A 4,460-nucleotide genomic window follows, 5' to 3' on the forward strand; every position below is an offset into this window, starting at 1 on the left:
CAGAGGTCCCCAAAAACAATGATTCTCACCCAGATTGGCATGGTATCCTGGGGTGCCTTGAAATCCTTCCAAGGGTGCCACGGGTGCCATGAAATGTTAGTACTGTTAGATATGCAAATGTGATTCACAAAATAATCCCAGAGATTTCAATTAGGAATGACCAACAGATTGAGGGAGGTGATGCTCCCCCTCTATGCAGCACTAGTCAGGCCGCAGTTGGAGTACTGTGTCCAGTTTTGGGCGCCGCACTTCAAAAGGGACACGGAAGATCTGGAAAGGGTTCAGAGGAGGGCCACCCACATGATTAGTGGTCTCCGTGAAAGACCCTATGAGGAGAGGTTGAGAGATCTGGATCTCTTTAGCCTATACAAAAGACTGAGGGGAGACCTTGTGGCCACCTATAAATTTATCAGAGAAGGACAGCAGGGAATTGGGGATGCACTGTTTACCAGAGCACCTCAGGGAGTAACTAGGAATAATGGGTGCAAACTAGTGGCGAGTAGATTTAGGTTAGACATTAGGAAGAAATTTTTTACAATAAGGGTGGCCAGAGTTTGGAATGGGCTTCCAAGAGAGGTGGTGCTGTCACCTAACTTGGAGGTCTTCAAGAGGAGGCTTGACAATCACCCGGCTGGGGCCATCTGACCTCGGTCCTCTTTCCTGCCAGGGGCAGGGGGTCAGACACGATGATCCATTGGGTCCCTTCTGACTCTATAATCTATGAATCCATAGTGTTAGAAATGTTCTGATCTGTTGTGGTCTCTCCAATTTATTTGCAACAAAAGAATTGCTCTATTATCTTTCTGTAGTCAAAAAGCAAGTGAAAACAAAGAGCTGACATTTGAGGGAGGTATTGAATCTAATGAGGAGTTCCTCAAATTCAAAAAGGCTGAGAATCACTGCTCTAAGCAATCTCTCAGCCTAAATTTGTTTGTTATGTGCAATTCTGTATTCTCATTTAAACTAGGTTGTCAGGAGATGGATAATAGAGCCCTGACCTAAATGGGTGACCTGGAGGAATCACAAGTAGGAGGGGGCAGCAGGGGAGGCACTCTTAGTCTTCCTGAGAAAGTACAGCAATCGGCTAGTTACCTCAGGTGCCTGTACATGAATGCATGGAACCTGGGAAACAAGCAGGAAGAATTGGAAGTCCTTGCATGGTCACGGATCTGTGACATGACTGGAATAACAAAAACTTGGTGGGATAACTTGCATGAGTGGAGCATGGTCATGGATGGGTATAAACTGTCTTCCGCACCCCAATTTCATCTGCCAGCATGAGCCTCCCAGTGCCAGAGGAGGATCTGGATCTGGAAGCAGGGGACCTCAGCACCCTAGCAAAAGAAATTATGGGGAATGAGGGAGGATCTGAGTTTGTGGTCCACACCTCTCAAAGGTCCCCTAGAGCCAAGTCTCTTTCTCCAGAAAGCACCTAAGAGGAGATTGAGGTTGTGGAGGCACGTGTCTCAGCTGAGTCAGCTCCTCCTGTTGTTGTGCCTCTGCCTGCTGAGGAGCGGAATAAGGCAGGATCCCCACCCTCAACCCAGAAGGGTGGGGGGAGGTGGTAGTGTAGTGTGGGATCATCTTCAGGTGGCAGATGATCCCAAGTATGCTATCTGCCAGCACTGCCGAAGGTAGATCAGCTGAGGCCAGGAGGTGAAACATTTCACCACCACAGTGATGTTGCTGCATCTCAGGAGGCAGCACCCCCTTGCTGTTGTTCCTCCTCAGCCTGGCACCAGTGGGAGTGTGCCCAAAGTGAAATCCCCCTCTTGCTCCAAAGCCCCCATCCCCATGAAGCAGAGGCAGGCCATCCTAGAGTGGTGGGGGAAAGCTGCAGACAAAGGGGGCGCACTGCAAGGGTGAACAAGGTCACCCAGAGCACTGAGGAGATGCTTGCTGTGGATGGCCAGCCCTTTTCCTTAGTTGAGTAGCCAGGATTCAGGCGGCTCATGGCCCCATCCTACCAAGTGCCAGTATACATCACCTTTAGCAGGATGGTAGTGCCCTCCCTGTATGAGGCATGCAGAGAGTACTTGAGGGAGGAGCTGCACAAGGCAGGGTTGCACTTCACCTCAGATATCTGGAGCAGCCAGGATGGAAATCTTGCCTACCTTTCCCTCACAGAGCACTGGTGCGAGCAGTCAGGTCGCTGGTGGGCTCTCCCTCAAGCAGAGGTGATGGAGGAGTCCCATATGGAAAGGGAGATCATGGTGGCCATGAACTGCATGGTGCAGGGATGGCTCATTGGGCAGGACGAGCTCACCCATGGGTTCATGGTCACCAACATATGGTCAAGGTGGTCCATGATGCCAACTTTGTTGACACCCACTGTGTGGCACACAGGCTGCACCTCATAGTTAGGGATGCCTTGGAGGGGGACAGGGCTGCTGGTGATGGCACCATCATTACCACTCAGCTGATTTCAAAATGCAGGAAGGTGGTGGGCTACTTCCACTGCAGCATCAAGGGGGGGTGAAATGCTGTGGGACAAACAGGCAGAGCTAAGCATCCCACAGCACACAATCATGCAGGATGTAGAGACTCAGTGGAACTCCACACACCTGATGCTGGAAAGTCTGGTGGAGTAACAGAAGGCTATCCATGAGATGGCCTTGCTCAGGAAGATTGGGATCAGCGGCCCCCTTAACAAAACAGTGTGGGATACCACCTCCCAGATCTTGATGGTCCTCAAGCTGTTCCTCAAGGCCACTGAGACCCTCAGCACTGGTGATGCCCTCCTTAGCTAGGGAATCCCCACAGTCAAGGAGCTTGAGAACCAAATGGAGAATTCCAGGGGATCAATGTTCCTGGCTGGGGCAAGCCACTGTCACCAGAGGTGCAGGCACTGGTGAATCGGCTGAAGGAGGGCATAGAAAACAACAACAGCTAGATCCCTTGTGGTCCAGTATGGTCTATGTGCTGGCAGGCATGTGTGACCCGAGGGTGAAGGGGAGCACATGCAGCACCAAAACCCTTGATCACTGGACAGAGGTGCTGGTGAACAGAAACAGGGAGGCAGAAAGGCAGAGGCAGTGGCGACATACAGGAGGTGCATGGGGGTGCACGTGCACCCCCTGGTAGCCAACGTTTTTCCCCTTGGCAACGGGCAGGAGGAGCAGGCAAGAGCCCTGGTGCTCCCTCTGAGAGAGTGCCAGCCGGGGGATGGGGGCACCAGGAGAAGTGATCCCTGCAGTCCCCCACAGCTGACTGCATTGACCAGGGGTATGCTGCTGGCAGTTCTGGGTCGGCATGATCGGCCGTGGGGGAACCGCTCCCCTGGTTGGTGTTATTGACTGTGGGGGGAGCCTCCCAGTTGCTGATGGACTGCTGGGGGAGGATGAAGTGGCCCCCCTGACTCAGGAGGCACCAGTCACCTATGGGCAGAAGTGAGGGGATGTGGAAGAGGGGGGATCCACTTTCCTGTGCCAGCACTCCCAGCATCAGCCAGTCTCCTCCACACCAGTCAATGTTCAATATTGGGGTACAGATACACCAAACCCCAGCCTCAGGCAGGTAGCACCAAGGCTTTGGTGGCTACCCATTTTGCCGAGGACATGGAGCTGCTGGACTGTGACCCCTTGGCCTATTGGGCAACCTGCAGCCAGATGTGTAAGGATCTGGCCATAGTTGCCCAGGAACACCGGTCCGGTCCACCAACCAGTGTTCCAATGGAGAGGGTGTTCAGCATTGCTGGTGATGTTGTGACACCCCAACGCACCTCCTTGGATCCTGGTTTGGTGGAGCAGCTGGTGTTCCTGAAGGTGAACCTCCCACTGCTGGGGTTCCCCAAGCTCCATCTGCAGACAGAGTGAGTGCCACCCTCCTCACTCCATCCACACCTATTTCCATTTGTTTTTTTTTAAAACCATTTAACGCCTTGTTCTCTGAGCTGGAGGGGCACTCACTATATCACCAGCCAGCAGGAGAAGAACATGTCCTGAGTGAGCTCCTGTGCCAGGATGAACTTGGAGGTATGGGATGGGGCTATGGGGAAGGAGGAGGCCCCAGATCCTAGTCATGACCACTAAAACTGCTTGGTGGGACTGCTGGTGGCATGGCAGCTCCAGGAAATGCCAGGACTGAGGATCTCTATGGTGAAAGGCAGGTAGGAGGCACCTTATAACCTCTAGCCACCACATGCACTCACAGTCCTGGCTGGGGAAAGCCCAGACCTTTAACAGATCTTTGACAGGCCTGAGGCTTGCTGGTTGCATTGGAGTTGAGAGGCTCCAGGTGAGCACAGCTTAGCTGCCTCGGATGTAGTGTGTCATGAATCTAATGTCTATATTGAGTCCATAGTTTCTGTACCTAGGAGGTTGATGAAGTGAAGTTTCATAGACATTAGGGCTGGAAGAGACCTTGGAAGATCATCGAGTCCAGCCCCCTGCCCCAGGGGCAGGACGTCAGCTAGGGTCAAAGGATCCCAGAAAGATAGGCGTCCAAATGTTTCTTAGAAG

Source organism: Gavialis gangeticus, unplaced genomic scaffold, assembly GCF_001723915.1.
Source record: "Gavialis gangeticus isolate Ggan-Ray unplaced genomic scaffold, GavGan_comp1, whole genome shotgun sequence".
NCBI classification, from domain to species: Eukaryota; Metazoa; Chordata; order Crocodylia; family Gavialidae; genus Gavialis; species Gavialis gangeticus.